Here is a 12,358-nt window from a genome sequence, read left to right as displayed (position 1 = left end):
ATAGTTACCAAGTGAGCATTGGAATGTCACCATTTGAAGCACTATATGGCAGGAAGTGTCGATCTCCTCTGTATTGGGACGATTTATTTGAAGCACCAATTGTAGGACCTGATATGATAAGAGATATGACAGAGAAGGTGAAATTGATTTAGAGTCGTATGAGAGCTGCTCAAGATAGACAGGCTAAGTATGCGAACATCAGGAGACGGCCGTTGATTTTTGAGAAAGGTGACAAAGTTTTTCTGAAAATATCTCCTTTCCGTGGTACAGTTAGATTTGGAAAGAATGGTAAATTATCACCGAGATTCATAGGTCCGTATGAGATTTTGGAAAGTGTTGGTGATTTGGCTTATAGATTAACTCTTCCTCCAGCGTTATCAGGTGTTCATGATGTTTTTCATGTGTCCATGTTGAGGAAATATCATCCAGATCCTTCTCATGTACTTTCACCCGATGAGGTTGAGTTAGATCAGAACTTGAGCTACATTGAGAGACCGATTCAGATTCTAGACAGAAAAGATAAACAACTCAGAAATAAATTGATACCATTGGTTAAAGTACAGTGGAGCAGACATGGTGTCGAGAAGGCAACTTGAGAATTAGAAGATAAAATGAGACAAAAATATCCAGAGTTATTCAAATGAAGTATGCTTCTATTCTCGGTTTTATTTTCAATATTGATTATTACATGTTAGACTCGAAAGAGATGATTGATTTCGAGGAGGAAATCTATTTTAGAGGGGAGGAATTGTAATGCCCGAATTTTGAAAAAATGTGGCAGTAGTTGTGATGGTTCTTGGCTTTACGTTATGGTATGAATGGTAATGAATGTTATAGAATGGAATAGATAATGGAGAGGTAGAATCAAAGGTGGAATTTGAGCTAAATAGGTAATAGAAGTGCAGAAACGGTATGAAAAATGTGGCAGTAGTTGTGGTTTTTAGCATAATATTTTGTATATTGATCCAATTGATGTTAGGCCTCTTTCATTAGAAAGATAAGACATAAGGCTATAACTTTCATGTTTTGAGTTTTGTTCAAATCATTAGGGAAAACGAGCCAAAAGCGCCCTGAAGTGTGTCGTGCGTATCGTCGTTCTTACAATGACATATGTTGGGAGATTGAGCATAATTTTTTACTCAGACCTTCAAATGACATGAGGCTAATTGGAGATGAAAGCCAAGACATAAGGCTACAACTTTCCTGTTTACCACTTTTTCTAATTCGAAAGGGAAGAGGCGTTTCAGAACAGTAGCTGTGCGCAGAGCGGCGTTTGAGCGGTAAGAAACGGCCGCCCGAGCGCCACTGCTTCTGAATTTTTGAGCGTTGGGCAGTAAGTTCGGCGCTAGGGCGGTAATATGTGATCGCCCAAGCGCCCAACAAGTTAAAAAGCGTGTTTTGAGGTTTGGGAAGGCATAAAATCGAATGGGATCATTTTTTTACTCATTTTCCTTCTCCTTCTTTTCTCTCCATTGGTTTAGAGCTAGGGTTCTTCATTCTCCTTCAATCCAATTTCTTTCAAGACATTAATCTTTGATTGAAGCCTTAATATTTGATTGGAGATTAGAAGTTATTCTCCTCAAGAGTTTATAAGAGAGGTAAGAAAGCTTATTTCCTTGGTTTAGTGATTGAAGGGAAAACAATGTGTTGTTTGGTTTGGGTGTTGAGGTAAAGTTGTTAATATAATGATTGATGGTATTATTATTGTATGTATTGATATTTTGAAAAGAAATGGAATTGAAGGTAAGGGCAAAGTAAAGGAGCTAACTCTTTAGCACGCATGTCATGTGTTTGATAAAATGATTCAATAAATATTTTTATGGCATATTACGATTAAGAAATTTACGGATCTTGATTCGAAGCAGTATTGAATTAATTATGAATTTTGAACAGAAACTACTTTGTTTTGATAGATGATCAAAGTTCTTGAGTTATAGTAGAATTCAAAGGTTCAAGACTTCTCACCTACACATTTCGATCTTCTTTTAGTAATATTTGAAAGGTATGTTACGGTCGGTAACATACGAGGTAAAAGTATCATTTTTATTTTAAATTGAAAACTCTATGGATCGATGAACTATTGGTGAATTGATGATGATTGCTGTATTGAGATTAGTTGATTATGATATCGAAATGATGATATTGATTTGCATCATTACATTGCTTATTGAGCCACTTTTTGATTCAGATTTGATATGGCAGAGATCGCCTTGATTTATTGATTTGTTGGACGTATGGGGCTATAGTTGAGTTGGCATAGTGTATGCGGAGGTCGCTGCTATGGCCTGAACATTCTCTATAGGCGCACCATAGTCCTGGGATTGTAGAACACAGCACCCCACCCCGAGCGGATGAGTCGGTGGATGTTGCTGGGTGATTCTATTCCCTTGGGTACCCTATGACCAGATGATTCACTTGATCTTGAGATTTATTGATAGCCCACAGCTTCTGATCATGCATTGCTTTATATTGCATCTTTATGAATTTTATATGATATATTTGAAATGTTAATTCTCATATGTTATTGATTGTATCATACTGGATTTATACTCACCGGCACTTCGGCTACCTCTTGTTTTCATGTGCTTGACGGTAGGTGAGGCGAGGTTTGGTATGCCAGAGTCCAGCTCCAGGCGAGGAGATACGAGTTAGAGTGGGATTCTCGGGTCTTAGGAGCTATATGATGATGTTTGGATTTCTTTGGTTCACTACTTTTTGTTGGCATGTTGAAAATTTTATTTCAAACATTTGAGACCATTAAATTATTTTGACGATGTTTATGTGATTTTGTGAACCACAAATTATGTATTTACTAAATCATTTGGTTTGTTACAATTATAATTATTAGTATTAGATATCGGATCCTTGGCCCCACACATAGGACTCTCCACACCAGGTTGATGGAGTGATATCTCCCCAAGTCTCGAAGCCATGACCTCCTGGCATAAGTACATAGTTCAAAGAGACTTGGTACCAGTTCGGCTTGTTCTTTGAACTATGTACTTATGCCAGGAGATCATGGGTTCGAGACTTGGGAAGGTACCACTCCACCATCCTGTTATGGAGAGTCCTATGAGTAATGACGCATGTGGAAAGCCCGTGAGGGAGAAGGCCCCAGTGGGAACCCAAGATGGGACAAGGCCCCCGAGGGAGCCCAAGATCGGGATAGCCCATGGTCTTTAGAATAAAAGGCGCTTTTTATTGTAACGACCATGGGCTATCCCGATCTTGGGCTCCCTCGGGGGTCTTGTCCCGTCTTGGGTTCCCTCTGGGGCCTTTTCTCTCAAGGGCTTTCCACATGCGTCATTACTCATAGGACTCTCCACACCAGGTTGGTGGAGTGATACCTCCTCAAGTCTCGAACCCATGACCTCCTGGCATAAATACATAGTTCAAAGAGACTTTGTACCAGTTGGGCTCCTAGCTCAACTGGTACCAAGTCTCGTTGAACTATGTACTTATGCTAGGAGGTCATGGGTTCTAGACTTGGGGAGGTATCACTCCACCAATCTGGTGTGGAGAGTCCTATGAGTAATGACGCATGTGGAAAGCCCGTGAGGAAAAAGGCCCCAGAGGGAACCCAAGACGGGACAAGGCCCCCGAGGGAGTCCAAGATCGGGATTGCTCATGGTCGTTATAAAATATTTCTAGTACTTTTTAATAAAACAAATAGCAGACGTATCATATACTTTAATATTTGTATGTTAATAAATTCCATGAAGTTATTAAAAGTCTATCGAAAATTTGTATACCTCTAGTGAAACGTCCACTACTCGTTTTTATTTAAAAAATACTAGATTTTTTTTTCTTTTACTTCGGCCGAACATATATACATATATAAAGACATATATTTTTAAATTAACCTTGTACCATTTTTAAAACTATACCAATCAATTATATTTGAAAATTCAAAGGAAAAAATTCAAAACATAAAATCGTCGATCGTTTACCAAATCTAAACTTAGCAAAATTTCAAAATAAAACTAACTCTAACATCCTCTCAAAACCTCTCAATAGCATCATAAAAGTCATAAAAATCTTTAATCGTAAACTTAAATCATAAACTTAATTTAAATCGCAGAAAACTAGAGCTGGTCCTCGAGTTATGTTCATCCTTTAGTCCAACAAGATCAACCATCAAGTCCTTCATTAACCTCAACGTCAAGCTCACCTGCATCAATCATACCTAATGAGTCTAATGACTCATCAAACCATAATCTTGGTAACAAGTAATACATATACATCCACATGCAACAGTAAAAATATTTTTGCTTAAAATAACTTTTCATGATCATGCATAAACTTAACATTTTTCTTTTCATCATATACATTTTCCTTTTCATCATATACATATACGTTTTCCTTTTCTTGAATTCGGATATTTAATTGTGACTTTCGTATCAGCTGAAGGTCGATGGATCCATCTACGTATAAACACAGTACTGGACGATGGAGACATCAGCGACACTCTCATCCGTCAACTGAGCATTGACCTTATATATCATCATAATCATCGTATCATCATAATGATCATATTAATCACAATTATTTCCCCTCCTTCAACTTTTCATATTTTCATCGCTTATAAAATTTAAGCATATAAACCATTTTTCTTTTAAACCAAGCATGAAACATGTTTTTTGGCTAATGTTTCATCATATCATTTCATAAAAATTTCAAATAAGCATATTAACATATTTTACAGCATTCAGGGTACTGCCAGGACATCTACATTTTTTTTGTGTAAAATGACCATTTTATCCATAGACTTAAAATTTCTCGATTTTGACTTTTTCTTATTTTGTGGAATCTAGACCATTACAAATAATTATTTAAGCTTAAATATAATTTTTAATATTTTTATTTAGCTTAAATTCGAGGCTTTCGATTTAATTTCATATTTATTAATTCGTAGAGCGTATAATTCCAGAATTAACTCAAAATTTAATAGTTTATTCCCAACTTTAAACATAGACTTTTTATTCCTAAATTACCCTCTTGAGTCATGAGCCACCTCCGTGGACCTACGGTTCAAGCCCTAAGCCCTTAAACCAAGTTTTCGAACCCCACAAGTTCCCCTTGAGCCATCTCTCATTTTCTTCAAGACACACCTGAGCCACCCCTGACCAGCCCACCTAGGAACCATACTGGACCCACTGGACTCACCCTAGGCCACGCCACAATCCCTCTGCACGATGCTAGAACCGCACGTCCCTTGCTTAAACCCTAGGACTCTTCACAACACAGATAGGACTCCTACCTTTGAGCCACCACCGAGACCTCACCTTCGCCCTCTGGACCCTCACTGGACCCTAACCGACTCTAGCCCACCAGCCTAAGTCAGCGCCAATGCCCCCTTCGAACAGCTGCAGTCCGCGGTTGCATGGGAAGAGTCCCATCTTGGTTGGGCTCTTCCCTAGCCGCAGCGCATGAGTCCTAGCCATGCTAGGAATCTTCCTCACACCCAACCACGCTCAGCCCAAGCCCTGGTCCAGCCCTAGTCGAGCCGCAAGCCGTGGTTCCCCTTAGCCGAACCCTAGTACACCATAACATGAAATTTTTGTTCAAGCCCTATTCCAATCGTGTGCAGCCTTTAACCATCATTCATGTGACTCATAACACGCTGGAAAATCGTCTCCTCGAGTCACCCTAACATTGCAGCCCCTTCATGCAATAATAACATAAGTTTTGTACCATAAAAATATATGTTATTGACATATCAAAGATTAAAAACGAAAATAATCATAAGGTAAACATGTTTTCCATGAAAACGTAATTCAAAAACATAATATAGTATGATAGATGAGAAAAAAGATATTTATGGCGTGCCTTTGTGTGAATTACGCACAAAAAACAAGTTGAGATGCGAAGAACTTTGACGTAGGAGACCCTAGGATGAATTTCCTTCAAAAACTGTGACTTCCTTCTCAGTATTCATGTGTGGTGTGTGCAACTAGGCTGATGAGAGAGTCCTTGTAGTGTTTAGGGTGAGGGGCGTGGGGTTTTGAGGGTATGGGGTAGGGTTTTGGCTTATTTATTCTCAAATAAATTATGTGTGAAAATTTTAGGCCCATTGATATGGTATATTACACCCATTAGGACCATTAGTGAATATTTAAAATATTTCGTTTAGGAAAGTTCGTGAAAATATTAGCCAAGTTCTCGAAAAATTCATATTTTAGTCGAAAATCAAACACTGGTTGAAAATACGACTCGATGTGTAAAAACTCATCAAAACCTCTTATTTTCAAAATTTTCAATTAAATTAGGCCATATATTAAACTATAAAAAATAATTATTTAATAAAAATATTTTCTTTTTTATGGTCTTCGTTCCTCAATCGCTTCTCGAATAACCTTATAAACATTGTTTTCATGCATTCGTGTAGAAAGTATGTTTTATACATGCAAATATGCACATCATATTCAATTTATTCAATTAAAATTATTTAATTAGTTTCTATTTTCAATAGAATTGCATGTATTTAAGTTACGTTTTCGTATTTTGGACCTTACAATTCCTTCCTCCCTTTAATGAAATTTCGTCCTCGAAATTAGAACTTATCGAATAACTCGGGATAGCGACTCCTGATGTCCCTCTCAGTTTCCCAAGTAGCTTCTTCCTCTGAGTGATTTAGCCACTTGACTTTGAACATTGGGATAACCTTGTTTCATAGTCTTCTTTCTTGTCTTCCTAGGATTTGTCTAGGTTTTTCCTCATATGACATATTGGGAGTCAACTGTAGGGGCTCATAATTTAGTACATGTGAAGGGTTAGACATTTACTTTCGCATCATCGATATACGGAACACATTGTGTACTCCGGCTAGCATCAGTGGCAACGCCACTCTATAGGCCAGTGATCCAACACTCTCCGAAATTTCAAATGGACCTATGAACCTCGGACTGAGCTTGCCTTTTTTTACCAATCTCATAACACCCTTAAGGAGTGCTACTTTCACAAACACGTGGTCACCCACTGCAAACTCAAACTCTCTTCGACGCTTGTCGGCATAACTCTTTTGTCGGCTTTGTGTAGTCTTCATCCTATCTCGGATTTTGACTTCTAGTTCCATTGTTTTCTTGATCAAGTCCGGACCAAATTATCCTCTTTCACCAACCTCATCCCAATGTATGGGTGATCTACACTTTCTCCCACATAGTGTCTCGTAAGGAGCCATTCCTATCAATGATTGATAGCTATTATTGTAGGTAAACTCCACTAGAGGTAACTTAGGCTCCCAACTTCCTTGAAAGTCAATCACACAAGCTCGAAGTAGATCCTCCAATATTTGAATCACCCTTTCAGACTGACCATCGGTTTGAGGATGTAATGCTGTACTGAATAATAATTTAGTCCCCATCACTGCATACAAACTCTTCCAAAAGGACGATGTGAACATCGGATCTCTGTCAGAAACAATGGATACTGGAATCCCATGCAGTTGAACTATTTCTCGAATATACAGCTCGGCATACTGTGTCATGTTGAATGTCATCGGGATATGTAGGAAATGTGCTAAATTTGTAAGACGATCCACTATCACCCATATGACATTAAACCCCTTGATAGTTCTTGGTAATTCCACAACGAAACCAATGGTAATATTTTCCCATTTCCATTCGGGAATAGGAAGTGGCTTACTGTTTTCCCGCTGGCCTCTGATGCTCAGCATTAACTTGATGACATGTCAAACATTCGGATACATCGGCTTCATGCCCGGCCACCAATACAATAATTGAAGATCCTTGTACATTGTCGTGCTTCTAGGATGAATGGAATATGGAGTATCAGTGGGCTTCCATCATAATAACTGAAAGGGAATCAGTTTACGGGTGCCCGGAATGCTCAACATAAGTTTTAAAAATAATTTACAAGAGCTAAAACCCAAGCACCCCTCACTTAGTGTGTAGCAAATACGAAAAACACAAAACATACATAGGGTGTTTAAGTGTTTTTACCTATCAATCTCAAAGATTGATGATGGCTTCAACTAAGATGATAAACAACTTAGCTCTTCAATGTTAGACAAGTCTACAAGCTTCTCTTGAGCACTCCTTGCTAAAAAATTAAGCCCACCACGAACAACCTAGAACCACCTTACACTTGCATTAAAATATGTAAGTCATTTTTCTTTGATAAGTTTGCTATCAATTCATCAAATGAAGAAGCAAATTTTTAAGAAAAATGGAGAGCAAAATTCGGCCAAGAGGGGAGAGGGAAAGAGGGAGCCTTTTCTTGGTTGTGTAAAAAGAGTTATTTTTTTATTCCAAAGGCATGCTAGCCTTTAATTTGAAAAAGTTGACTCCCAACCTTTCACCTTTCTAGCATGTTATTCGGGTTTGTAACATTTACAAAGCCATGACTATTATTTTAATATCTCAAGCACATTTGAAATCAATTAAATATTACTTGAATTTATTCAAGATCACTAATTAAATAATTATTTTCATTTGGGCTCTACAAGACCCAATGTTATTTAATTAATTCAACACTTAAATTAATTTAATTATTTGGACTCTACTAGGTCCACTAGTGTTTAATTAATTCAACACTTGAATTAATTTATTTAAGTCCATAATAATGTTTATGAAAATCACAATTTTCAAATTCATTATTTATTTGACCAACTTTTAATTTAAGAACACTTTCACAAATTAAAAGTTACACTCCATTTATGGAAGTCATACTTCTAATTTTTCTTTGTGCTTATAAACTCCTTTATAAGCCGTTTAACACATTGAACTAATTTTCTTCTCAACAAGATCTAGAAAGCTAGTACTTGTGTGACCCTCAATGGTTCATTGATACAACTAGCAGTGGGTTCATATCTCAATGTGATTCATGACTAAACATGTCCTTAAATGAGCATACCCCAATTGCTCCATTCTTACTTATCAACTCCTTGAAAATAATAACGTCAAAACTCAAGTCTGATAGAACCCAACCAATCATGTTAAACGTCTAGCAGCATCGCTTACATGATTCCCTAGGTATCAAATGAAAGTGCTTGCAAGAACCATTCCATTATGGTTAGGCATACAGTACGGTCCCTTCATCTCATATATCCTCACCAATTCGACAACTATTGATATATCGAGAGCTGTCAAAGAATCGATACTATGTGTCATGTCGTAGTTGCATCAATGGTGTAATCTAAGAAACCCTTTTCTTAATTACCACCAACACTCTGATCAGATATTTCAAACTACATACACATGAGATCATTTATAATATCCATACCCGAAGGTAAGCGGTGAATACCCGATTACAATGCATAGACTCTTATATGTTTCGACAGAACACCAAACCTTATCACCTGATGGCCCCATATGAGTCGATAAACAAGTCAAAGTGCAATGCTAGCATATAGAGTCACAATGTTGTTCCGGATCATAAGAACTAATGGTGTACAACCATAAACTTGGACGTTTCCACTCGATAAGTGAGTACCACTTGGAAGGTCCTTTATAGAGGGTTGTTCAGTGCACTCTACAAGGAGCACCTATCTGCATGATCGGACATCACAATGTACCCTACCAATGAAACATGGTACTCACATCGCAGATACTAGTCTCAAACTCGAGCGGCCTTTATCCTTCTTAGCGGCGGCTGAATCGACTAGAAACTGTTTACAATATACATTATTCAAAATATTAGTTTCATGATACTCATCATATGATCATCTCATATTCTTTCTACTATTTGTATATTCAAGGACTTTATCTATGCAACAAGCATGGGTATACATATAAAGATGTGCCAAAACAATAATTTCAAATATTATTAAGAACCATCAGCCAACACTTGGCTCGACAGGCACCTACTCTAAAAATCTCCAATTTGCACTAGAGCAAACTACCCATATGCTTCAAACCCATCGATTCGCGATGCTTCTCGAATAATGGTCCATGTAAAGTCTTAGTTAGTGGATCAGCAACATTATCTGTGGAGCCGACTTTGTCAATCGATACTTCTCCTCTTTCCACAATCTCTCGGAGGATGTGGTACTTTCTTAATACATTTTTGGATTTCTGATGAGACCTTGGCTCCTTCGCCTGAGCAATGTTTCCCGGGTTTTCACAAAACAATGGGACAAGAGCAACTCCATTAGGAATGACGCCCAACTCTTGGATGAAATTCCTTAACCAAACATCCTCCTTTGCTGCAACTGATGCAGCAATGTATTCGGCCTCAGTGGTGGAATCTGCAGTACTGTCTTGCTTGGAACTCTTCCAACAGACAGCAGCACCATAGAGCATGAATACGAACCCCGAGGATGACTTTGAGTCATCGATATCGTTTTAAAAGCTAGATTCGGTATAGCCTTCTAACTTCAATTCTCCACCCACATAGACCAAGAACAATTTATTGGTCCTTCTCAAATACTTGAGGATGTCTTTCACAACTTTCCAGTGTGGAAGACCAGGGTTCGATTGATATCTACTCACAACACTTAGTGCATAAGCCACGTCAGGACGTGTAGATATCATCTCATACATGATACTACCAATTGCGGATGCATACAGAATGCGTGTCATCGCCGCTATCTCTTGCATCAGTCTTGGGAAACATAGACTTGGATAGGAACACGTCATGACACATTGGTAGATGTCCTCTCTTGGACTCATCCATAGAAAACCGCTTAACGATGGTATCAATGTATGTGAACTGGGTGAGACCAAGCAATCTTCTTGATCTATCTCTATAGATCTGTATTCCCAATACCGAATATGCTTCACCCAAGTCCTGCATCAAGAACTTACTCGCTAACCATATTTTAGTTGATTGCAACATCCCTACATCATTCTCAATAAGTAGAATGTCATCAACATAAAGTACCAGGAATTGTCACAGCACTCCCACTGACCTTCTTATACACACAGGGTTCCTCAAGATTCTTATTGAAACCAAACTCTTTGATTGTACTAACGAATCTGAGGTTCCAACTCCTAGATGTCCTGCTTTAGATCGTAAATAGATCTCTGAAGTTGTCATACAATATGCTCACTTCCGATAGATGTAAACCCTTCAGGTTGAGACATGTTAATATCTTCCTTAATATCCCCATTAAGAAAGGCTGTTTTTACATCCATCTGCCATATCTCATAGTCATACCATGCAGCTATGGCTAGCAATATCTTTATAGACTTGAACATTGCAACTGGAGAAAAGGTTTCCTCAAAGTCAACTCTTTGTCTTTGAGTATATCCTTTTGCTATCAATCGCGTCTTGAAGGTCAATACCTTCCCATCTGCCCCAAGTTTCCTCTTTTAAATCAATTTACACCCTATGGGAACAGTTCCCTCAGGTGGATCAACAAGATTTCACACTTGATTTCGAATGCATGGAATTCATCTCTGATTCCATAGCTTCAAGACATTTGGATGAATCGGCATCAGATAACGCATCCTTGAAGGTCATTGGATCACATCCATGGATAGGCTCATCATGGCCCTCTTCAAGAAGTAGACCATACATCATAGGTGGTCTCGAAACTCTCTCGGATCTTTTAGGAGCTTGTATCTCCTCTCTTGGCTCTTCGGGTGTGGGTTCTACAATTGCGGGTTTCTTTCGAACCTCTTCGAGTTCTATCATCTCCCTTTTTCTATCTAATATAAATTCTTTTTCCAAAAAGGTTTCATTCCTAAAACAAACATCTTTGTTTCTTGGGGATGATAAAAATAATATCCAACTAAATTCCTTGGATATCCCACAAAGTAACATAAAATGGATCGACTATCCAATTTATCTCCCACTGCTTGCTTCACATAAGCAAGGGCATCCCCATATTCTAAGATAAGAATATTTGGGAGGCTTACCCATCCATATCTCATATGGTGTCTTATCAACTGTTTTTGAATGGACATTGTTCAACAACAGTGCCGCTATCTCAAGTGCATATCCCCAAAAGGATGGCGGCAACTCTGTGAACCCCATAATAGACCGAACCATGTCCATCAAAGTCCGGTTATGATGCTCTGAAACACCATTCAACTGCAGTGTAGTATGCAGAATCCACTGCGAGAGAATCTCATTCTACCTAAGATACTCTTGGAACTAGACACTCAAATACTCACCACCTCAATCTGAATTCTTTGAACCTTTCAAAGGCTTCGGATTTGTATTTCATCAAATACACATACCCATACCTCGAAAAGTCATCGGTAAAGGTGATGAATTAGGCATGTCTATGCTTAGTGGTGATGCTACGCGGACCGCACACATCAGTATAGATCAAAACCAATAACCCTTTGGCTCGCTCCACGTGGCTCTTAAAGGGAATTTTAGTCATCTTTTCTTTCAGACAAGATTCACAAGTCGTGAGAGAATTAATATTAGATATATCAAACTTGCC

The sequence above is a fragment of the Primulina tabacum genome, chromosome 9, assembly GCF_025594145.1.
Source record: "Primulina tabacum isolate GXHZ01 chromosome 9, ASM2559414v2, whole genome shotgun sequence".
Taxonomy (NCBI): domain Eukaryota; kingdom Viridiplantae; phylum Streptophyta; class Magnoliopsida; order Lamiales; family Gesneriaceae; genus Primulina; species Primulina tabacum.
This window is presented reverse-complemented; position numbering follows the sequence as displayed.